The sequence below is a fragment of the Heterodontus francisci genome, unplaced genomic scaffold (genome assembly GCF_036365525.1).
Source record: "Heterodontus francisci isolate sHetFra1 unplaced genomic scaffold, sHetFra1.hap1 HAP1_SCAFFOLD_54, whole genome shotgun sequence".
NCBI lineage: Eukaryota > Metazoa > Chordata > Chondrichthyes > Heterodontiformes > Heterodontidae > Heterodontus > Heterodontus francisci.
The window spans coordinates 125659-150156 of NW_027140250.1; positions in this window are offsets into that span (position 1 = coordinate 125659).

Sequence of the window (24498 nt, forward strand, 5' to 3'; positions counted from 1 at the left end):
GGTATCAGTGTATGTCTTTGTTCTTTCGTGTTCGCGTATGTCTTTGTCACTTGGTGTCAGTGTGTGTGTTTGTGACTTGGTGTCATTGTATGTCTTTGTTGCTGGGTGTCAGTTCATGTCTTTGTTACTAGGTGTCAGTGTGTATCTTTGACACAAGGTGTCAGTATTTGGTTTAGTTTGGAGATACGGCACTTTGACAGGCCCTTCGGCCCACCGAGTCTGTGCCGACCATCAACCACCCATTTATACTAATCCGACACTAATCCCGTATTCCTATCACATCCCCACCTGTCCCTATATATTTCCCTACCACCTACCTATACTAGGGGCAATTTATGATGGCCAATTAACCTATCAACCTGCAAGTCTTTGGCATGTGGGAGGAAACCGGAGAACCCGGAGGAAACCCACGCAGACACCGGGAGAACTTGCAAACTCCGCACAGGCAGTACCCAGAATCGAACCCGGGTCCATGGAGCTGTGTGGCTGCGGTGTTAACCACTGCGCCAATGTGCCCCCCCCTCCCCACCGCCCCAGTGTGTGTTTGTGTTACTGGGTATCAGTGTATGTCTTTGTTACTTGGTGTCAGTGTATGTCTGTGTTACTTGGTGTAAGTGTGTGTCTTAGTTACTTGGTGTCTGTGTATGTCTTTGTTACTTGGTGTCAGTGTGTGTCTGTGTTACTGGGTATCAGTGTATGTCTTTGTGACTTGGCATCAGTGTATGTCTTTGTTACTTGGTGTCAGTGTGTGTCTGTGTTACTGGGTATCAGTGTATGTCTTTGTTACTTGGTGTCAGTGTATGTCTGTGTTACTTGGTGTAAGTGTGTGTCTGTGTTACTGGGTGTCAGTGTGTGTCTGTGTTACTTGGTGTAAGTGTGTGTCTTTGTTACTCTGTGTCTGTGTATGTCTTTGTTACTTGGTGTCAGTGTGTGTCTGTGTTACTGGGTATAAGTGTATGCCTTTGTGACTTGGTATCAGTGTATGTCTTTGTTACTGGGTGTCAGTGTGTGTCTGTGTTACTGGGTTTCAGTGTAAGACTTTGTGACTTGGTATCAGTGTATGTCTTTGTTACTGGGTGTAAGTGTGTGTCTGTGTTCCTGGGTATCAGTGCATGTCTTTGTGACTTGGAGTCAGTGTATGTCTTTGTTACTGGGTTTCAGTGTGTGTCTTTGTTACTTGGTGTCATTGTATGCCTGTGTTACTTGGTGTACGTGTCTGTCTGTGTTACTGGGTGTCAGTGTATGTCTTTGTTACTTGGTGTCATTGTATGTCTGTGTTACTTGGTGTAAGTGTGTGTCTGTGTTACTGGGTGTCAGTGTATGTCTTTGTTACTTGGTGTCAGTGTATGTCTGTGTTACTTGGTGTAAGTGTGTGTCTGTGTCACTTGGTGTCAGTGTATCACTTTGTTACTTGGTGTAAGTGTGTTTCTGTGTTACTTGGTGTCAGTGTATGATTTTGTTACTTGGTGTAAGTGTATGTCTTTGTTACTTGGTGTCAGTGTGTGTCTGTGTTACTTGGTGTCAGTGTGTGTCTGTGTTCCTGGGTATCATTGTATGTCTTTGTTACTTGGTGTCAGTGTATGTCTTTGTTACTTGGTGCCAGTGTTTGTCTGTGTTACTTGGTGTAAGTGTGTGTCTTTGTTACTTGGTGTCTGTGTATGTCTTTGTTACTGGGTGTCAGTGTGTGTCTGTGTTACTGGGTATCAGTGTATGTCTTTGTGACTTGGTATCAGTGCATGTCTTTGTTACTGGGTGTCAGTGTGTGTCTGTGTTACTGGGTATCAGTGTATGTCTTTGTGACTTGGTATCAGTGTGCGTCTTTGTTACTGGGTGTCAGTGTGTGCCTGTTTTATTGGGTATCAGTGTATGCCTTTGTGACTTGGTATCAGTGTATGTCTTTGTTACTGGGTGTCATTGTGTGTCTGTGTTCCTGGGTATCAGTGTATGTCTTTGTGACTTTGTGTCAGTGTATGTCTTTGTTACTGGGTGTAAGTGTTTGTATTTGTGATTTGGTGTCTGTGTATGTCTTTGTTACTTGGTGTAAGTGTGTGTCTGTGATACTGGGTATCAGTGTATGTCTTTGTTACTTGGTGTCAGTGTATGTCTGCGTTAATTGGTGTAAGTGTGTGTCTGTGTATCAGTGTATGTCTTTGTGACTTGGTGTCAGTGTACGTCTTTGTGACTTGGTGTCAGTGTGTGTCTTTGTCACTTGGTGTAAGTGTGTGTTTCTAACTGGGTATCAGTGTATGTCTTTGTTATTTCGTGTTCGCGTATGTCTTTGTCACTTGGTGTCAGTGTGTGTGTTTGTGACTTGGTGTCAGTGTATGTCTTTGTTACTGGGTGTCAGTGCATGCCTTTGTTACTAGGTGTCAGTGTGTATCTTTGACACTAGGTGTCAGTGTGTGTCTGTGTTACTGGGGTTCAGTGTGTGTTTCTAACTGCGTGTCAGTGTGTGTCTGTGTTACTGGGTATCAGTGTATGTCTTTGTTACTTGGTGTCAGTGTATGTCTGTGTTACTTGGTGTAAGTGTGTGTCTGTGTTACTGGGTGTCAGTGTGTGTCTGTGTTACTTGGTGTAAGTGTGTGTCTTTGTTACTCTGTGTCTGTGTATGTCTTTGTTACTTGGTGTCAGTGTGTGTCTGTGTTACTGGGTATCAGTGTATGCCTTTGTGACTTGGTATCAGTCTATGTCTTTGTTACTGGGTGTCAGTGTGTGTCTGTGTTCCTGGGTATCAGTGTATGTCTTTGTGACTTGGAGTCAGTGTATGTCTTTGTTACTGGGTGTCAGTGTGTGTCTTTGTTACTTGGTGTCATTGTATGTCTGTGTTACTTGGTGTAAGTGTGTGTCTGTGTTGCTGTGTGTCAGTGTATGTCTTTGTTACTTGGTGTCAGTGTATGTCTGTTTTACTGGATGTCAGTGTATGTCTGTGTTACTGGGTGTCAGTGTATGTCTTTGTTACTGGGTGTCAGTATGTGTCTTTGTGACTATGTGTCAGTGTATGTCTTTGTTACTTGGTGTAAGTGTGTGTCTTTGTTACTGGGTGTCAGTGTGTGTCTTTGTGACTTGGTGTCAGTGTATGTCTTTGTTACTTGGTGACAGTGTATGTCTTTGTTACTGGGTGTCAGTGTGTGTCTTTGTGACTTGGTGTCAGTGTATGTCTTTGTTACTTGGTGTAAGTGTTTGTCTGTGTTACTGGGTATCAGTGTATGTCTTTGTGACTTGGTGTCAGTGTATGTCTTTGTGACTTGGTGTAATTGTCTGTCTTTGTTACTTGGTGTAAGTGCATGACTTTGTTACTTGGTGTCAGTGTATGTCTTTGTTACTTGGTTTCAGTGTGTGTCTGTCTTACTGGGCATCAGTGTATGTCTTTGTGACTTGGTATCAGTTTAAGTCTTTGTGACTTGGTGTCAGTGTATGTCTTTGTGACTGAGTTTCAGTGTGTGTCTCTGTTACTTGGTGTCATTGTATGTCTTTGTTACTGTTTATTAGTGTTTCTCTGTGTTACTGGGTGTCAGTGTGTGTTTGTTTGTGTTACTGGGTGTCAGTGTATGTCTTTGTTGCTTGGTGTAAGTGTGTGTCTGTGTTACTGGGTATCAGTGTCTGTCTTTGTTACTTGGTGTAAGAGTGTGTCTTTTTTACTTGGTGTAAGTGCATGTCTTTGTTACTTGGTGTAAGTGTATGACTTTGTTACTTGGTGTAAGTGTGTGTCTGTGTTACTTGGTGTAAGTGTGTGTCTGTGTTCCTGGGAATCATTGTATGTCTTTGTTACTTGGTGTCAGTGTATGTCTGTGTTACTTGGTGTAAGTGTGTGTCTGTGTTACTGGGTATCAGTGTATGTCTTTGTTACTAGGTATCAGTGTATGTCTGTTTTACTTGGTGTAAATGTGTGTCTGTTTTACTGGATGTCAGTGTGTGTCTGTGTGACTTGGTGTAAGTGTTTGTCTTTGTTACTTGGTGTCCGTGTGTGTCTGTGTTACTGGGTGTCAGTGCATGTCTTTGTTACTTGGTGTCATTGTATATCTGTGATACTTGGTGTAAGTGTGTGTCTTTGTTACTTGGTGTAATTGTATGTCTTTGTTACTTGGTGTCAGTGTTTGTCTGTGTTCCTGGGTATCAGTGTGTGTCTTTGTGACTTGGTGTCAGTGTACGTCTGTGTTACTTGGTGTAAGTGTGTGTCTGTGTTACTGGGTATCAGTGTATGTCTTTGTTACTTGGTGTCAGTGTATGTCTGTGTTACTTGGTGTAAGTGTGTGTCTGTGTTACTGGGTGTCAGTGTGTGTCTGTGTTACTTGGTGTAAGTGTATGTCTTTGTTAGTTGGTGTAAGTGTGTGTCTGTGTTACTGGGTATCAGTGTCTGTCTTTGTTACTTGGTGTAATTGTGTGTCTGTGTTACTGGGTATCAGTGTATGCTTTTGTGACTTGGTGTCAGTGTATGTCTTTGTTACTGGGTGTCAGTGAATGTCTTTGTGACTGGTATCAGTGTATGTCAAAATACATGGTGTAAGTGTATGTCTTTGTTACTTGGTGTAATTGTCTGTCTTTGTTACTTGGTGTAAGTGTATGTCTTTGTTACTTGGTGCCAGTGTATGTCTTTGTTACTTGGTGTCACTGTATGTCTGTGTTACTTGGTGTATGTGTGTGTCTTTGTTACTTGGTGTAAGTGTATGTCTTTGTTACTTGATGTCAGTGCATGTCTTTGATACTCGGTGTCAGTGTGTGTCTGTGTAACTGGGTATCAGTGAATGTCTTTGTGATTGGTATCAGTGTATGTCTTTGTTACTCTGTGTCAGTGTGTGTCTGTGTTACTGGGTATCAGTTTATGTCTTTCTGACATGGTATCAGTGTATGTCTTTGTTACTGGGTGTCAGTGTGTGTCTGTGTTACTGGGTATCTGTGCATGTCTTTGTGACTTGGTATCAGTGAATGTCTTTGTTGCTGGGTGTCAGTGTATGTCTTTGTTACTGGGTGTCAGTGTGTGTCATTGTGACTTGGTGTCAGTGTATGTCTTTGTTACCTGGTGTAAGTGTATGTCTGTGATACTGGGTATCAGTGTATGTCTTTGTTACTTGGTGTCAGTGTATGTCTGTGTTACTTGGTGTAAGTGTTTGTCTGTGTATCAGTGTATGTCTTTGAGACTTTGGTGTCAGTGTATGTCTTTGTTACTGGGTGTCATTGTGTGTCTTTGTGACTTGGTGTCAATGTATGTCTGTGTTACTGGGTGTCAGTGTGTGTCTGTGTTACTGGGGCTCAGTGTGTGTTTCTAACTGGGTGTCAGTGTGTGTCGGTGTTACTGGGTATCAGTGTATGTCTTTGTTACTTGGTGTCAGTGCATGTCTGTGTTACTTGGTGTAAGTGTGTGTCTGTGTTACTGGGTGTCAGTGTGTGTCTGTGTCACTTGGTGTAAGTTTGTGTCTTTGTTACTCTGTGTCTGTGTATGTCTTTGTTACTTGGTGTCAGTGTGTGTCTGTGTTACTGGGTATCAGTGTATGCCTTTGTGACTTGGTATCAGTGTATGTCTTTGTTACTTGGTGTCAGTGTGTGTCTGTGTTACTGGGTATCAGGGTATGTCTTTGTGACTTGGTATCAGTGTATGTCTTTGTTACTGGGTGTAAGTGTGTGCCTGTGTTCCTGGGTATCAGTGCATGTCTTTGTGACTTGGAGTCAGTGTATGTCTTTGTTACTGGGTGTCAGTGTGTGTCTCTGTTACTTGGCGTCATTGTATGTCTTTGTTACTGCTTATTAGTGTTTCTCTGTGTTACTGGTTGTCAGTGTGTGTTTGTTTGTGTTACTGGGTGTCAGTGTATGTCTTTGTTACTTGGTGTAAGTGTGTGTCAGTGTTACTGGGTATCAGTGTCTGTCTTTGTTACTTGGTGTAAGTGTGTGACTGTGTTACTTGGTGTAAGTGTATGTCTTTGTTACTTGGTGTTAGTGTGTGCCTGTGTTACTTGGTGTAAGTGTGTGTCCGTGTTCCAGGGTATCATTGTATGTCTTTGTTACTTGGTGTCAGTGTATGTCTGTGTTACTTGGTGGAAGTGTGTGTCTGTTTTACTGGGTGTCAGTGTGTGTCTGTTTTACTTGGTGCAAGTGTGTGTCTTTGTTAATTGGTGTCCGTGTGTGTCTGTCTTACTGGGTGTCAGTGCATGTCTTTGTTACTTGGTGTAATTGTATGTCTTTGTTACTTGGTGTCAGTGTATGTCTGTGTTACTTGGTGTAAGTGTATGTCTTTGTTACTTGGTGTAAGTGTGTGTCTTTGTTAATTGGTGTAATTGTATGTCTTTGTTACTTGGTGTCAGTGTATGTCTTTGTTACGAGGTGTAAGTGTATGCCTTTGTTACTTGGTGTCAGTGTATCACTTTGTTACTTGGTGTCAGTGTATGAATTTGTTACTTGGTGTAATTGTCTGTCTTTGTTACTTGGTGTAAGTGTATGTCTTTGTTACTTGGTGCCAGTGTATGTCTTTGCTACTTGGTGCCAGTGTATGTCTTTGTTACTTGGTGTCAGTGTATGTCTGTGTTACTTGGTTTATGTGTGTGTCTTTGTTACTTGGTGTAAGTGTATGTCTTTGTTAATTGGTGTCAGTGTATGTCTTTGTTACTGGGTGTCAGTGTGTGTCTGTGTTCCTGGGTATCAGTGTCTGTCTTTGTGACTTGGTGTCAGTGTATGTCTTTGTTACTGGGTGTCAGTGTGTTTCTGTGTTACTGGGTATCAGTGTATTTCTTTGTGACTTGGTATCAGTGTATGTCGTTGTTACTGGGTGTCAGTGTGTGTCTGTGTTCCTGGGTATCAGTGTCTGTCTTTGTGACTTGGTGTCAGTGTATGTCTTTGTTACTGGGTGTCAGTGTGTGTCTTTGATACTGGGTATCAGTGTATGTCTTTGTTACTTGGTGTCAGTGTATGTCTGTGTTACTTGGTGTAAGTGTGTGTCTGTCTATCATTGAATGTCTTTGTGACTTTGGTGTCAGTGTATGTCTTTGTTACTGGGTGTCATTGTGTGTCTTTGTTACTGGGTATCAGTGTATGTCTTTGTTACTTGGTGTAAGCGCATGTCTTTGTTACTTGGTGTCAGTGTATGTGTTTGTGACTTGGTGTCAGTGTATGTCTTTGTTACTGGGTGTCAGTGTGTGTCTGTGTTACTGGGTATCAGTGCATGTCTTTGTTCCTGTTTATTAGTGTTTCTCTGTGTTGCTGGGTGTCAGTGTGTGTTTGTTTGTGTTACTGGGTGTCAGTGTGCATCTGTGACACTAGGTGTCAGTATTTAGATTAGTTGAGAGACACAGCACTTTGACAGGCCCTTCGGCCCACCGAGTCTGTGCCGACCATCAACCACCCATTTATACTAATCCTACACTAACCCTGTATTCCCATCACATCCCCACCTATCACTATACATTTCCCGACCACCTACCTATACTAGGGGCAATTTATGATGGCCAATTAACCTATCAACCTGCAAGTCTTTGGCATGTGGGAGGAAACCGGAGCACCCGGAGGAAACCCACGCAGACACAGGGAGAACTTGCAAACTCCGCACAGGCAGTACCCAGAATCGAACCCGGGTCCCTGGAGCTGTGAGGCTGCGGTGCCAGCCACTGCGCCAATGTGCCCCCCGCCCCCCCCCCCCAAGTGTGTGCCTGTGTTACTGGGTATCAGTGTATGTCTTTGTTACTTGGTGTCAGTGTATGTCTGTGTTACTTGGTGTAAGTGTGTGTCTGTGTTACTGGGTGTCAGTGTGTGTCTGTGTTACTTGGTGTAAGTGTGTGTCTTTGTTACTTGCTGTCTGTGTATGTCTTTGTTACTTGGTGTCAGTGTGTGTCTGTGTTACTGGGTATCAGTGTATGCCTTTGTGACTTGGTATCAGTGTATGTCTTTGTTACTTGGTGTCAGTGTGTGTCTGTGTTACTGGGTATCAGTGTATGTCTTTGTGACTTGGTATCAGTGTATGTCTTTGTTACTGCATGTCAGTGTGTGTCTGTGTTCCTGGGTATCAGTGTATGTATTTGTGACTTGGAGTCAGTGTATGTCTTTGTTACTGGGTGTCAGTGTGTGCTTTGTGACTTGGTGTCAGTGTATGTCTGTGTTACTTGGTGTAATTGTGTGTCTGTGTTACTGGGTGTCAGTGTTTTTCTTTGTTACTTGGTGTCAGTCTATGTCTCTGTTACTTGGTGTAAGTGTGTGTCTGTGTTACTGGGTGTCAGTGTGTGTCTGTGTTACTTGGTGTAAGTCTGTGTCTTTGTTACTTGGTGTCCGTGTGTGTCTGTGTTACTGGGTGTAAGTGTATGTCTTTGTTACTGGGTGTCAGTGTATGTCTTTGTTACTTGGTGTAAGTGTGTGTCTGTGTTACTGGGTAGCAGTGTATGTCTTTGTGACTTGGTGTCAGTGTATGTCTTTGTTACTGGGTGTCAGTGTGTGTCTCTGTTACTTGGTGTCATTGTATGTCTTTGTTACAGTTTATTAGTGTTTCTCTGTGTTACTGGGTGTCAGTGTGTGTCTTTCTTACTTGGTGTAAGTGTGTGTCTGTGTTACTGTTTATCAGTGCCTGTCTTTGTTACTTGGTGTAAGTGTGTGTCTTTGTTACTTGGTGTAATTGTATGTCTTTGTTACTTGGTGTCAGTGTATGTCTGTGTTACTTGGTGTAAGTGTATGTCTTTGTTACTTGGTGTCGGTGTGTGTCTGTGTTACTTGGTGTAAGTGTGTGTCTGTGTTCCTGGGTATCATTGTATGTCTTTGTTTCTTGGTGTCAGTGTATGTCTGAGTTACTTGGTGTCAGTGTGTGTCTCTGTTACTTGGTGTCATTGTATGTCTTTGTTACTGCTTAATAGTGTTTCTCTGTGTTACTGGTGGTCAGTGTGTGTTTGTTTGTGTTACTGGGTGTCAGTGTATGTCTTTGTTACTTGATGTAAGTGTGTGTCTGTGTTACTGGGTATCAGTGTCTGTCTTTGTTACTTGGTGTAAGTGTGTGTCTTTGCTACTTGGTGTCAGTGTATGTCTTTGTTACTTGGTGTAAGTGTATGTCTTTGTTACTTGGTGTTAGTGTGTGTCTGTGTTACTTGGTGTAAGTGTGTGTCTGTGTTCCTCTGTATCATTGTATGTATTTTTTACTTGGTGTCAGTGTATGTCTGTGTTACTTGGTGTAAGTGTGTGTCTGTTTTACTGGGTGTCAGTGTGTGTCTGTGTTACTTGGTGTAAGTGTGTGTCTTTGTTGCTTGGTGTCCTTGTGTGTCTGTGTTACTGAGTGTAAGTGTATGTCTTTGTTACTTGGTGTAAGTGTGTGTCTGTGTTACTTGGTGTAAGTGTGTGTCTGTGTTACGGGGTGTCAGTGTGTGTCTGTGTGACTTGGTGTAAGTGTGTGTCTTTGTTACTTGGTGTCCGTGTGTGTCTGTGTTACTGGGTGTCAGTGTATGTCTTTGATACTGTGTGTCAGTGTATGTCTTTGTTACTTGGTGTAACTGTGTGTCTGTGTTTCTGGGTATCAGTGTATGTCTTTGTGACCTGGTGTCAGTGTATGTCTTTGTTACTGGGTATCAGTGAATGTCTTTGTGATTTGTATCAGTGTATGTCAAAATACTTTGTGTAATTGTCTGTCTTTGTTACTAGGTGTCAGTGTGTGTCTGTGTTACTTGGTGTACAGTGTATGTCTTTGTTACTTGGTGTCTGTGTATGTCTGTGTTACTTGGTGTCAGTGTGTGTCTGTGTTACTTGGTGTAAGTGTATGTCTTTGTGACTTGGTATCAGTATATGTCTTTGTTACTGGGTGTCAGTGTGTGTCTGTGTTACTGGGTATCAGTGTATGTCTTTGTGACTTGTTATCAGTGTATGTCTTTGTTACTGGCTGTCAGTTTGTGTCTGTGTTCCTGGGTATCAGTGTATGTCTTTGTGACTTGGAGTAAGTGTATGTCTTTATTACTGGGTGTCAGTGTGTGTCTTTGTGACTTGGTGTCAGTGTATGTCTGTGTTACTTGGTGTAAGTTTGTGTCGGTGTTACTGAGTTTCAGTGTGTGTCTGTGTGACTTGGTGTAAGTATGTGTCTTTGTTACTTGGTGTCCGTGTGTGTCTGTGTTACTGGGTGACAGTGTATGTCTTCATTACTTGGTGTAAGTGCGTGTCTGTGTTACCGGGTGTCAGTGTATGTCTGTGTTACTTGGTGTAAGTGTGTGTCTGTGTTACTGGGTATCAGTGTATGTCTTTGTGACTTGGTGTCAGTGTATGTCTTTGTCACTGGTGTCAGTGTGTGTCTTTGTGACTTGGTGTCAGTGTATGTCTTTGTTACTTTGTGTAAGTGTGTGTCTGTGTTACTGGATATCAGTGTATGTCTTTGTTACTTGGTGTCAGTGTATGTCAAAATACTTGGTGTAAGTGTATGTCTTTGTTACTTTGTGTCATTGTCTGTCTTTGTTACTTGGTGTAAGTGTATGACTTTGTTACTTGGTGTCAGTGTATGTCTTTGTTACTTGGTGTCAGTGTGTGTCTGTGTTACTGGGTATCAGTGTATGTCTTTGTGACTTTGTATCAGTGTATGTCTTTGTGACTTGGTGTCAATGTATGTCTTTCTTACTGGGTGTCAGTGTGTGTCTCTGTTGCTTGGTGTCATTGTATGCCTTTGTTACTGTTTATTCGTGTTTCTCTGTGTTAAGGGGTGTCAGTGTGTGTTTGTTTGTGTTACTGGGTGCCAGTGTATGTCTTTGATACTTGGTGTAAGTGTGTGTCTGTGTTACTGGGTATCAGTGTCTGTCTTTGTTACTTGGTGTAAGTGTGTGTCTTTGTTACTTGGTGTAATTGTATGTTTTTGTTACTTGGTGTCATTGTATGTCTGTGTTACTTGGTGTAAGTGAATGTCTTTGTTACTTGGTGTAAGTGTGTGTCTGTTACTTCGTGTAAGAGTGTGTCTGTGTTCCTGGGTATCATTGTATGTCTTTGTTACTTGGTGTCAGTGTATTTCTGTGTTACTTTGTGTAAGTGTGTGTCTGTGTTACTTGGTGTAAGGCTGTGTCTTCGTTACTTGGTGTCCGTGTGTGTCTGTGTTACTGGGTGTCAGTGTATGTCTTTGTTACTTGGTGTAACTGTGTGTCTGTGTTACTGGGTATCTGTGTATGTCTTTGTGACTTGGTGTCAGTGTATGTCTTTGTTACTGGGTATCAGTGAATGTCTTTGTGATTTGTATCAGTGTATGTCAAAATACTTGGTGTAATTGTCTGTCTTTGTTACTAGGTGTCAGTGTGTGTCTGTGTTACTTGGTGTACAGTGTATGTCTTTGTTACTTGGTGTCTGTGTATGTCTGTGTTACTTGGTGTCAGTGTGTGTCTGTGTTACTTGGTGTAAGTGCATGTCTTGTGACTTGGTATCAGTGTATGTCTTTTTTACTGGGTGTCAGTGTGTGTCTGTGTTACTGGGTATCAGTGTAAGTCTTTGTGACTTGTTATCAGTGTATGTCTTTGTTACTGGCTGTCAGTTTGTGTCTGTGTTACTGGGAATCAGTGTATGTCTTTCTGACTTGGTATCAGTGTATGTCTTTGTTACTGGGTGTCAGTGTGTTTCTGTGTTCCTGGGTATCAGTGTATGTCTTTGTGACTTGGAGTCAGTGTATGTCTTTATTACTGGGTGTCAATGTGTGTCTTTGTGACTTTTTGTCAGTGTATGTCTGTGTTACTTGGTGTAAGTGTGTGTCGGTGTAACTGAGTTTCAGTGTGTGTCTGTGTTACTGGGTGTCAGTGTATGTCTTTGTTACTTGGTGTAACTGTGTGTCTGTGTTACTGGGTATCTGTGTATGTCTTTGTGACTTGGTGTCAGTGTATGTCTTTGTTACTGGGTATCAGTGAATGTCTTTGTGATTTGTATCAGTGTATGTCAAAATACTTGGTGTAATTGTCTGTCTTTGTTACTAGGTGTCAGTGTGTGTCTGTGTTACTTGGTGTACAGTGTATGTCTTTGTTACTTGGTGTCTGTGTATGTCTGTGTTACTTGGTGTCAGTGTGTGTCTGTGTTACTTGGTGTAAGTGTATGTCTTGTGACTTGGTATCAGTGTATGTCTTTGTTACTGGGTGTCAGTGTGTGTCTGTGTTACTGGGTATCAGTGTAAGTCTTTGTGACTTGTTATCAGTGTATGTCTTTGTTACTGGTGTCAGTTTGTGTCTGTGTTACTGGGTATCACTGTATGTCTTTCTGACTTGGTATCAGTGTATGTCTTTGTTACTGGGTGTCAGTGTGTTTCTGTGTTCCTGGGTATCAGTGTATGTCTTTGTGACTTGGAGTCAGTGTATGTCTTTATTACTGGGTGTCAATGTGTGTCTTTGTGACTTTTTGTCAGTGTATGTCGGTGTTACTTGGTGTAAGTGTGTGTCGGTGTAACTGAGTTTCAGTGTGTGTCTGTGTTACTGGGTGTCAGTGTATGTCTTCATTACTTGGTGTAAGTGTGTGTCAGTGTTACCGGGTGTCAGTGTATGACTGTGTTACTTGGTGTAAGTGTGTGTCTGTGTTACTGGGTATCAGTGTATGTCTTTGTGACTTGGTGTCAGTGTATGCCTATGTCACTGGGTGTCAGTGTGTGTCTTTGTGACTTGGTGTCAGTGTATGTCTTTGTTACTTTGTGTCAGTGTATGTCAAAATACTTGGTGTAAGTGTATGTCTTTGTTACTTGGTGTAAGTGTGTGACTTTGTTACTAGGTGTCAGTGTATGTCTTTGTTACTTGGTGTCAGTGTGTGTTTGTGTGACTGGGTATCAGTGTATGTCTTTGTGACTTTGTATCAGTGTATGTCTTTGTGACTTGGTGTCAGTGTCTGTCTTTGTTACTGGGTGTCAGTGTGTGTCTCTGTTACTTGGTGTCATTGTATGCCTTTGTTACTGTTTATTAGTGTATCTCTGTGTTAAGGGGTGTCAGTGTGCGTTTGTTTGTGTTACTGGGTGCCAGTGTATGTCTTTGTTACTTGGTGTAAGTGTGTGTCTGTGTTACTGGGTATCAGTGTCTGTCTTTGTTACTTGGTGTAAGTGTGTGTCTTTGTTACTTGGTGTAATTGTATGTTTTTGTTACTTGGTGTCAGTGTCTGTCTTTGTTACTTGGTGTAAGTGTGTGTCTTTGTTACTTGGTGTCATTCTATGTCTTTGTGACTTGGTGTCAGTGTATGTATTTGTTACTTGTTGTAAGTGTGTGTCTGTGTTACTGGGTATCAGTGTATGTCTTTTTTACTTGGTGTCAGTGTATGTCAAAATACTTGGTGTATGTGTATGTCTTTGTTACTTGGTGTAATTGTCTGTCTTTGTTACTTGGTGTAGGTGTATGTCTTTGTTACTTGGTGTCAGTGTGTGTCTGTGGTACTGGGTGTCAGTGTATGTCTTTGTGAATTGGTATCAGTGTCTGTCTTTGTGACTTGGTGGCCGTGTATGTCTTTGCTACTGGGTGTCAGTGTGTGTCTCTGTTACTTGGTGTAATTGTATGTCTTTGTTACTGATTATTTGCGTTTCTCTGTGTTACTGGGTGTCAGCGTGTGTTTGTTTGTGTTACCGGGTGTCAGTGTATGTCTTGGTTACTTGGTGTAATTGTGTGTCTGTGTTACTGGGGATCAGTGTCTGTCTTTGTTACTTGGTGCAAGTGTGTGTCTTTGTTACTTGGTGTAATTGTATGTCTTTGTTACTTGGTGTCAGTGTATGTCTGTGTTACTTGGTGTAAGTGTGTGTCTGTGTTACTTGGTGTAAGTGTATGTCTTTGTTACTTGGTGTAAGTGTGTGTCTGTGTTACTTGGTGTAAGTGTGTGTCTGTGTTCCTGGGTATCATTGTATGTCTTTGTTACTTGGTGTCAGTGTATGTCTGTGTTACTTTGTGTAAGTGTGTGTCTGTGTTACTGGGTGTCAGTGTGTGTCTGTGTTTCTTGGTGTACGTCTGTGTCTTTGTTACTTGGTGTCCGTGTGTGTCTGTGTTACTGGTTGTCATTGTATGTCTTTGTTACTGGGTGTCAGTGTATGTCTTTGTTACTTGGTGTAAGTGTGTGTCTGTGTTACTGGGTGTCAGTGTATGTCTGTGTTACTTGGTGTAAGTGTGTGTCTGTGTTACTGGGTATCAGTGTATTTCTTTGTGACTTTGTGTCAGTGTATGTCTTTGTTACTGGGTGTCAGTGTGTGTCTTTGTGACTTGGTGTCAGTGTATGTCTTTGTTACTTGGTGTAAGTGTGTGTCTGTGTTACTGGGTATCAGTGTATGTCTTTGCTACTTGGTGCCAGTGTATGTCATAATACTTGGTGTCAGTGTATGTCTGTGTTACTTGGTGTAATTGTCTGTCTTTGTTACTTGGTGTAAGTGTATGACTTTGTTACTTCGTGTCAGTGTATGTCTTTGTTACTTGGTGTCAGTGTGAGTCTGTGTTACTGGGTATCAGTGTATGTCTTTGTGACTTGGTATCAGTGTATGTCATTGTGACTTGGTGTCAGTGTATGTCTTAGTTACTGGGTGTCAGTGTGTGTCTTTGTTACCTGGTGTCATTGTATGTCTTTGTTACTGATTATTAGTGTTTCACTGTGTTACTGGGTGTCTGTGTGTGTTTTTTTGTGTTACTGGGTGTCAGTGTATGTCTTTGTTACTTGGTGTAAGTGTGTGTCTGTGTTACTGGGTATCAGTGTCTGTCTTTGTTACTTGGTGTAAGTATGTGCCTTTGTTACTTGGTGTAATTGTATGTCTTTGTCACTTGGTGTCAGTGTTTGTCTGTGTTACTTGGTGTATGTGTATGTCTTTGTTACTTGGTGTAAGTGTGTATCTGTGTTCCTGGGTATCACTGTATGTCTTTGTTACTTGGTGTAAGTGTGTGTCTGTGTTACTGGGTATCAGTGTATGTCTTTGTTACTTGGTGTCAGTGTATGTCCGTGTTACTTGGTGTAAGTGTGTGTCTGTTTACTGGGTGTCAGTGTGTGACTGTGTTACTTGGTGTCAGTGTGTGTCTTTGTTACTTGGTGTCCGTGTGTGTCTGTGTTACTGGGTGTCAGTGCATGTCTTTGTTACTTGGTGTCAGTGTATATCTGGGATACTTGTTGTAAGTGTGTGTCTTTGTTACTTGGTGTAATTGTATGTCTTTGTTACTTGGTGTCAGTGTATGTCTGTGTTACTTGGTGTATGTGTATATCGTTGTTACTTGGTGTAAGTGTGTGTCTGTGTTACTTGGTGTAAGTGTGTATCTGTCTTCCTGGGTATCATTGTATGTCTTTGTTACTTGGTGTCAGTGAGTGTGTTACTTGGTGTAAGTGTGTATCTGTGTTCCTGGGTATAAGTGTATGTCTTTCTGACTTGGTATCAGTGTATGTCTTTGTTACTGGGTGTCAGTATGTGTCTGTGTTACTGGGTATCAGTGTATGTCTTTGTGACTTGGTATCTGTGTATGTATTTGTTACTGGGTGTCAGTGTGTGTCTGTGTTCCTGGGTATCAGTGTATGTCTTTGTGACTTGGTGTCAGTGTATGTCTTTGTTACTGGGTGTCATTGTGTGTCTTTGTGACTTGGTGTCAGTGTATGTCTTTGTTACCTTGTGTAAGTGTGTGTCTGTGATACTGGGTATCAGTGTATGTCTTTGTTACTTGGTGTCAGTGTATGTCTGCGTTACTTGGTGTAAGTGTGTGTCTGTGTATCAGTGTATGTCTTTGTGACTTTGGTGTCAGTGCATGTCTTATTTACTGGGTGTCATTGTGTGTCTTTGTGACTTGGTGTCAGTGTATGTCTGTGTTACTGTGGGTCAGTGTGTGTCTGTGTTACTGGGGTTCAGTGCGTGTTTCTAACTGGGTGTCAGTGTGTGTCTGTGTTACTTGGTGTAAGTCTGTGTCTTTGTTAATTGGTGTCCGTGTGTGTCTGTGTTACTGGGTGTCAGTGTATGTCTTTGTTACTTGGTGTAAATGTGTGTATGTGTTACTGGGTGTCAGTGTATGGCTTTGTTACTTAGTGTAAGTGTGTGTCTGTGTTACTGGGTATCAGTGTATGTCTTTGTTACTTGTTGTCAGTGTATGTCAAAATACTTAGTGTATGTGTATGTCTTTGTTACTTGGTGTAAGTGTATGACTTTGTTACTTGGTGTCAGTGTATGTCTTTGTTACTTGGTGTCACTGTGAGTCTGTGTTCCTGGGTATCAGTGTATGTCTTTGTGACTTGGTATCAGTGTATATCTTTGTGACTTGGTGTCAGTGTATGTCTTTGTTAATGGGAGTCAGTGTGTGTCTCTGTTACTTGGTTTAAGTGTGTGTCTTTGTTACTTGGTGTAATTGTATGTCTGTGTTACTTGGTGTCAGTGTATGTCTGTGTTACTTGGTGTATGTGTATGTCTTTGTTACTTGGTGTAAGTGTATGTCTGTGTTACTTGGTGTAAGTGTGTTTCTGTGATACTGGGTATCAGTGTATGTCTTTGTTACTTGGTGTCAGTGTATGTCTGTGTTATTTGGTGTAAGTGTGTGTCTGTTTTACTGGGTGTCAGTGTGTGTCTCTGTTACTTGGTGTAAGTGTGTGTCTTTGTTACTTGGTGTCCGTGTGTGTCTGTGTTACTGGGTGTCAGAGTATATCTGTGATACTTGGTGTAAGTGTGTGTCTTTGTTACTTGGTGTAATTGTATGTCTTTATTACTTGGTGTCAGGGTAAGTCTGTGTTACTTGGTGTAAGTGTATGTCTTTGTTACTTGGTGTAAGTGTGTGTCTGTGTTACCTGCTGTAAGTGTGTGTCTGTGTTACTGGGTATCAGTGTATGACTTTGTGACTTGGTGTCAGTGTATGTCTTTGTTACTGGGTATCAGTGAATGTCTTTGTGATTGGTATCAGTGTATGTCAAAATACTTGGTTTAAGTATTTGTCTTTGTTACTTGGTGTAATTGTCTGTCTTTGTTACTTGGTGTAAGTGTATTTCTTTGTTACTTGGTGTCAGTGTATGTCTTTGTTACTTGGTGTCAGTGTATGTCTGTGTCACTTGGTGTAAGTGTGTGTCTTTGTTACTTGGTGTAAGTGTATGTCTTTGTTACGAGGTGTCAGTGCATGTCTTTGTGACTTGGTGTCAGTGTGTGTCTGTGTTACTGGGTATCAGTGTCTGTCTTTCTGACTTGGTATCAGTGTATGTCTTTGTTACTGGATGTCAGTGTGTGTCTGTGTTAGTGGGTATCAGTGTATGTCTTTGTGACTTCGTATCAGTGTATGTCTTTGTTACTGGGTGTCAGTGTGTGTCAGTTTTCCTGGGTATCAGTGTATGTCTTTGTGACTTGGTGTCAGTGTATGTCTTTGTTACTGGGTGTCATTGTGTGTCTTTGTGACTTGGTGTCAGTGTTTGTCTTTGTTACCTGGTGTAACTGTGTGTCTGTGATACTGGGTATCAGTGTATGTCTTTGTTACATGGTGTCAGTGTATGTCTGTATTACTTGGTGTCAGTGTATGTCTTTGTGACTTAGTATCTTTGCATGTCTTTGTTACAGGGTGTCAGTGTGTGTCTGTGCTACTGGGTATCAGTGTATATCTTTGTGACTTGGTGTCAGTGTATGTCTTTGTTACTGGGTGTCAGTGTGTGTCTTTGTGACCTGGTGTAAGTGCGTGTCTTTGTATCAGTGTATGTCTTTGTGACTGTGCTGTCAGTGTATGTCTTTGTTACTGGGTGTCATTGTGTGTCTTTGTGACTTGGTGTCAGTGTATGTCTGTGTTACTGTGGGTCAGTGTGTATCTGTGTTACTGGGGTTCAGTGTGTGTTTCTAACAGGGTGTCAGTGTGTGTCTGTGTTACTGGGTGTAAGCGTATGTCTTTGTTACTTGGTGTCAGTGTATGTGTTTGTGACTTGGTGTCAGTGTGTGTCTGTGTTACTGGGTATCAGGGTATGTCTTTGTTACTGTTTATTAGTGTTTCTCTGTGTTACTGGGTGTCAGTGTGTTTTTGTTTGCGTTACTGGGTGTCAGTTTGTCTCTGTGAAACTAGGTGTCAGTATTTAGTTTAGTTTAGAGATACGGCACTTTAACAGGCCCTTCGGCCCACCGAGTCTGTGCCGGCCATCAACCACCCATTTGGCATGTGGGAGGAAACCGGAGCACCCGGAGGAAACCAACGCAGACACATGGAGAACTTGAAAACTCCGCACAGGCAGTACCCAGAATCGAACCCGGGTCCCTGGTGCTGTGAGGCTGCGCTGCTAACCACTGCGACAATGTGCCCCCCGCCCCCCCCAATGTGTGCCTGTGTTACTGGGTATCAGTGTCTGTCTTTGTTACTTGGTGTCAGTGTATGTCTGTGTTACTTGGTGTAAGTGTGTGTCTGTGTTACTGGGTGTCAGTGTGTGTCTGTGTTACTTGGTGTAATTGTGTGTCTTTGTTACTTGGTGTCTGTGGATGTCTTTGTTACTTGGTGTCAGTGTGTGTCTGTGTTACTGGGTATCAGTGTATGTCTTTGTGACTTGGTATCAGTTTATGTCTTTGTTACTGGGTGTCAGTGTGTGTCTGTGTTACTGGGTATCAGTGTATGTCTTTGTGACTTGATATCACTGTATGTCTTTGTTACTGGGTGTCAGTGTGTTTCTATGTTCCTGGGTATAAGTGTATGTCTTTGTTACTTGGTGTCAGTGTATGTCTGTGTTACGTGGTGTAAGTTTGTGTCTGTTTTACGGGGTGTCAGTGTTTGTCTGTGTTACTTGGTGTAAGTGTGTGTCTATGTTACTTGGTGTCCGTGTGTGTCTGTGGTAGTGGGTGTCAGTGCATGTCTTTGTTACTGGGTGTCTTTGTGTGTCTTTGTGACCTGGTGTCAGTGTATGTCTTTGTTACTTGGTGTAAGTGTGTGTCTGTGTTACTGGGTATCAGTGTATGTCTTTGTTACTTGGTGTGAGTTTATGTCAAAATACTTGGTGTAAGTGTGTGTCTTTGTTACTTGGTGTAATTGTATGTCTTTTTTACTTGGTGTCAGTGTATGTCTGTGTTACTTGGTGTCAATGTTTGGCTTTGTTACTTGGTGTCAGTGTATGTCTTTGTGACTTAGTATCTTTGCATGTCTTTGTTACAGGGTGTCAGTGTGTGTCTGTGCTACTGGGTATCAGTGTATATCTTTGTGACTTGGTGTCAGTGTATGTCTTTGTTACTGGGTGTCAGTGTGTGTCTTTGTGACCTGGTGTAAGTGCGTGTCTTTGATACTGGGTATCAGTGTGTGTCTTTGTTACTTGGTGTCAGTGTATGTCTGTGTTACTTGGTGTAAGTGTGTGTCTGTGTATCAGTGTATGTCTTTGTGACTTTGGTGTCAGTGTATGTCTTCGTTACTGGGCGTCATTGTGTGTCTTTGTGACTTGTTATCAGTGTATGTCTGTGTTACTGGGGGTCAGTGTGTGTCTGTGTTACTGGGTATCAGTTTATGTCTTTGTTACTTGGTGTCAGTGTATGTCTGTGTTACTTGGTGTAAGTGTGTGTCTTTGTTACTGGGTGTCAGTGTGTGTCTGTGTTACTTGGTGTAAGTGTGTGTCTTTGTTACTTGGTGTCTGTGTATGTCTTTGTTACTGGGAGTCAGTGTGTGTCTGTGTTACTGGGTATCAGTGTATGTCTTTGTGACTTGGAGTCAGTGTATGTCTTTGTTACTGCGTGTCAGTGTGTGTCTTTGTGACTTGGTGTCAGTGTATGTCTGTGTTACTTGGTGTAATTGTCTGTCTTTGTTACTTGGTGTAAGTGTATGTCTTTGTTACTTGGTGGCTGTGTATGTCTTTGTTACTTTGTGTCAGTGTATGTCTGTGTTACTTGGTGTAAGTGTGTGTCTTTGTTACTTGGTGTAAGTGTATGTCTTTGTTACTTGGTGTCAGTGCATGTCTTTGTTACTTGGTGTCAGTGTGTGTCTGTGTTACTGGGTATCAGTGAATGTCTTTGTGATTGGTATCAGTGTATGTCTTTGTTACTGGGTGTCATTGTGTGTCTTTGTGAATTGTTGTCAGTGTATGTCTGTGCTACAGGGGGTCAGTGTGTGTCTGTGTTAATGGGGTTCAGTGTTTGTTTCCAACTGGGTGTCAGTGTGTGTCTGTGTTACTGGGTGTCAGTGTCTGTCTTTGTTACTTGGTGTAAGCGTATGTCTTTGTTACTTGGCGTCAGTGCATTTGTTTGTGACTTGGTGTCAGTGTATGTCTTTGTTACTGTGTGTCAGTGTGTGTCTGTGATACTGGGTGTCAGTGTCTGTCTTTGTTACTGTTTATTAGTGTGTCTCTGTGTTACTGGGTGTCAGTGTGTGTGTGTTTGTGTTACTGGGTGTCAGTGTGTATCTGTGACACTAGGTGTCAATATTTAGTTTAGTTTCGAGATACAGCAATTTAACAGGCCCTTCGGCCCACCGAGTCTGTGCCGACCATCAACCACCCATTTATACTAATCCTACACTAATCCCGTATTCCTATCACATCCCTACCTGTCCCGATTTATTTCCCTCCCACCTACCTACACTCGGGTCAATTTATGATGGCCAATTAACCTGTCAACCTGCAAGTCTTTGGCATGTGGGAGGAAACCGGAGCACCGGGAGGAAACCCACGCAGAGACAGGGAGAACATGCAAACTCCGCGCAGGCAGTACCCAGAATCGAAGCCGGGTCCCTGGAGCTGTGAGGCTGCGGTGCTAACCACTGCGTCAATGTGCCCCCCCCCCCCACCCCCCAGTGTGTGCCTGTGTTGCTGGGTATCAGTGTATGTCTTTGTTACTTGGTGTCAGTGTATGTCTGTGTTACTTGGTGTAAGTGTGTGTCTTTGTTACTTGGTGTCTGTGAATGTCTTTGTTACTTGGTGTCAGTGTGTGTCTGTGTTACTGGGTATCAGTGTATGTCTTTGTGACTTGGTATCATTGTATGTGTTTGTTATTGGGTGTCAGTGTGTGTCTGTGTTACAGGGTATCAGTGTATGTCTTTGTGACTTGGTATCAGTTTATGTCTTTGTTACTGGGTGTCAGTGTGTTTCTGTGTTCCTGGGTATCAGTGTATGTCTTTGTGACTTGGAGTCAGTGTATGTCTTTGTTACTGGGTGTCAGTGTGTCTTTGTGACTTGGCGTCAGTGTATGTCTGTGTTTCTTGGTGTAAGTGTGTGTCTGTGTTACTGGGTATCAGTGTATGTCTTTGTTACTTGGTGTCAGTGTATGTCTGTGTTTCTTGGTGTAAGTGTGTGTCTGTTTTACTGGGTGTCAGTGTGTGTCTGTGTTACTTGGTGTAAGTGTGTGTCTTTGTTACTTGGTGTAAGTGCGTGTCTGTGTTACTTGGTGTAATTGTGTGTCTGTGTTCTAGGGTATCTTTGTATGTCTTTGTTACTTGGTGTCAGTGTATGTCTGTGTTACTTGGTGTAAGTGTGTGTCTGTGTTACTGGGTATCAGTGTATGTCTTTGTTACTTGGTGTCAGTGTATGTCTGTGTTTCTTGGTGTAAGTGTGTGTCTGTTTTACTGGGTGTCAGTGTGTGTCTGTGTTACTTGGTGTAAGTGTGTGTCTTTGTTACTTGGTGTCCGTGTGTGTCTGTGTTACTGGGTGTCAGTGCATGTCTTTGTTACTTGGTGTCAGTGTATATCTGTGTTACTTGGTGTAAGTGTGTGTCTTTGTTACTCGGTGTAATTGTAAGTCTTGTTACTTGGTGTCAGTGTATGTCTGTGTTATTTGGTGTAAGTGTATGTCTTTGTTACTTGGTGTCAGTGTATGTATTTGTGACTTGGTATCATTGTATGTCTTTGTTACTGGGTGTCAGTGTGTGTCTGTGTTACTGGGTATCAGTGTATGTCTTTGTGACTTGGTGTCAGTGCCTGTCTTTGTTACTGGGTGTCAGTGTGTGTCTGTGTTACTGGGTATCAGTGTCTGTCTTTGTGACTTGGTGTCAGTGTATGTCTTTGTTACTGGGTATCAGTGAATGTCTTTGTGTTTGGTATCAGTGTATGTCAAAATACTTGGTGTAAGTGTATGTCTTTGTTACTTGGTGTAATTGTCTGTCTTTGTCACTTGGTGTAAGTGTATGTCTTGGTTACTTGGTGTCAGTGTATGTCTTTGTTACTTTGTGTCAGTTTATGTCTGTTTTACTGGGTATCAATGAATGTCTTTGTGATTGGTATCAGTGTATGTCTTTACTACTGGGTGTCATTGTGTGTCTTTGTGACTTGTTGTCAGTGTACGTCTGTGTTACTGGGTGTCAGTGTGTGTCTGTGTTACTGGGGTTCAGTGTGTGTTTCTAACTGGGTGTCAGTGTGTGTCTGTGTTACTGGGTATCAGTGTGTGTCTTTGTTACATGGTGTAAGCGTATGTCTTTGTTACTTGGTGTCAGTGTATGTGTTTGTGACTTGGTGTCAGTGTATGTGTTTGTTACTGGGTGTCAGTGTGTGTCTGTGTTACTGGGTATCAGTGTATGTCTTTGTGACTTCGAATTAGTGTTTCTCTGTGTTACTGGGGGTCAGTGTGTGTCTGTGTTACTGGCTTTCACTGTATGTTTCTAACTGGGTGTCAGTGTGTGTCTGTGTTACTGGGTATCAGTTTATGTCTTTGTTACATGGTGTCAGTGTATGTCTGTGTTACTTGGTGTAAGTGTGTGTCTTTGTTACTGGGTGTCAGTGTGTGTCTGTGTTACTTGGTGTAAGTATGTGTCTTTGTTACTTGGTGTCTGTGTATGTCTTTGTTACTGGGTGTCAGTGTGTGTCTGTGTTACTGGGTATCAGTGTATGTCTTTGTGACTTGGTGTCAGTGTATCTCTGTGTTACTTGGTGTAATTGTCTGTCTTTGTTACTTGGTGTAAGTGTATGTCTTTGTTAATTGGTGGCTGTGTATGTCTTTGTTACTTTGTGTCATTGTATGTCTGTGTTACTTGGTGTAAGTGTGTGTCTTTGTTACTTGGTGTAAGTGTATGTCTTTGTTACTTGGTGTCAGTGCATGTCTTTGTTACTTGGTGTCAGTGTGTGTCTGTGTTACTGGGTATCAGTGAATGTCTTTGTGATTGGTATCAGTGTATGTCTTTGTTGCTGGGTGTCATTGTGTGTCTTTGTGAATTGTTGTCAGTGTATGTCTGTGTTACTGGGGGTCAGTGTGTGTCTGTGTTACTGGGGTTCAGTGTTTGTTTCCAACTGGGTGTCAGTGTGTGTCTGTGTTACTGGGTGTCAGTGTCTGTCTTTGTTACTTGGTGTAAGCGTATGTCTTTGTTACTTGGTGTCAGTACATTTGTTTGTGACTTGGTGTCAGTGTATGTCTTTGTTACTGTGTGTCAGTGTGTGTCTGTGATACTGGGTGTCAGTGTCTGTCTTTGTTACTGTTTATTAGTGTTTCTCTGTGTTACTGGGTGTCAGTGTGTGTTTGTTTGTGTTACTGGGTGTCAGTGTGTATCTGTGACACTCGGTGTCAGTATTTAGTTTAGTTTCGAGATACAGCAATTTAACAGGCCCTTCGGCCCACCGAGTCTGTGCCGACCATCAACCACCCATTTATACTAATCCTACACTAATCCCGTATTCCTATCACATCCCCACCTGTCCCGATTTATTTCCCTCCCACCTACCTACACTAGGGTCAATTTATGATGGCCAATTAACCTGTCAACCTGCAAGTCTTTGGCATGTGGTAGGAAACCGGAGCACCGGGAGGAAACCCACGCAGAGACAGGGAGAACATGCAAACTCCGCACAAGCAGTACCCAGAATCGAAGCCGGGTCCCTGGAGCTGTGAGGCTGCGGTGCTAACCACTGCGTCAATGTGCCCCCCCCCCCCACCCCCCAGTGTGTGCCTGTGTTACTGGGTAACAGTGTATGTCTTTGTTACTTGGTGTCAGTGTATGTCTGTGTTACTTGGTGCAAGTGTGTGTCTTTGTTACTGCGTGTCAGTGTGTGTCTGTGTGACTTGGTGTAATTGTGTGTCTTTGTTACTTGGTGTCTGTGAATGTCTTTGTGACTTGGTGTCAGTGTGTGTCTGTGTTACTGGGTATCAGTGTATGTCTTTGTGACTTGGTATCAGTGTATGTGTTTGTTACTGGGTGTCAGTGTGTGTCTGTGTTACAGGGTATCAGTGTATGTCTTTGTGACTTGGTATCAGTTTATGTCTTTGTTACTGGGTGTCAGTGTGTTTCTGTGTTCCTGGGTATCAGTGTATGTCTTTGTGACTTGGAGTCAGTGTATGTCTTTGTTACTGGGTGTCAGTGTGTGTCTTTGTGACTTGGTGTCAGTGTATGTCTGTGATTCTTGGTGTAAGTGTGTGTCTGTGTTACTGGGTATCAGTGTATGTCTTTGTTACTTGGTGTCAGTGTATGTCTGTGTTACTTGGGGTAAGTGTGCGTCTGTGTTACTGGGTGTCAGTGTATGTCATTGTTACTTGGTGCAAGTGCGTGTCTGTGTTACTTGGTGTAAGTGTGTGTCTGTGTTCTAGGGTATCTTTGTATGTCTTTGTTACTTGGTGTCAGTGTATGTCTGTGTTACTTGGTGTAAGTGTGTGTCTGTGTTACTGGGTATCAGTGTATGTCTTTGTTACTTGGTGTCAGTGTATGTCTGTGTTTCTTGGTGTAAGTGTGTGTCTGTTTTACTGGGTGTCAGTGTGTGTCTTTGTTACTTGGTGTAAGTGTGTGTCTTT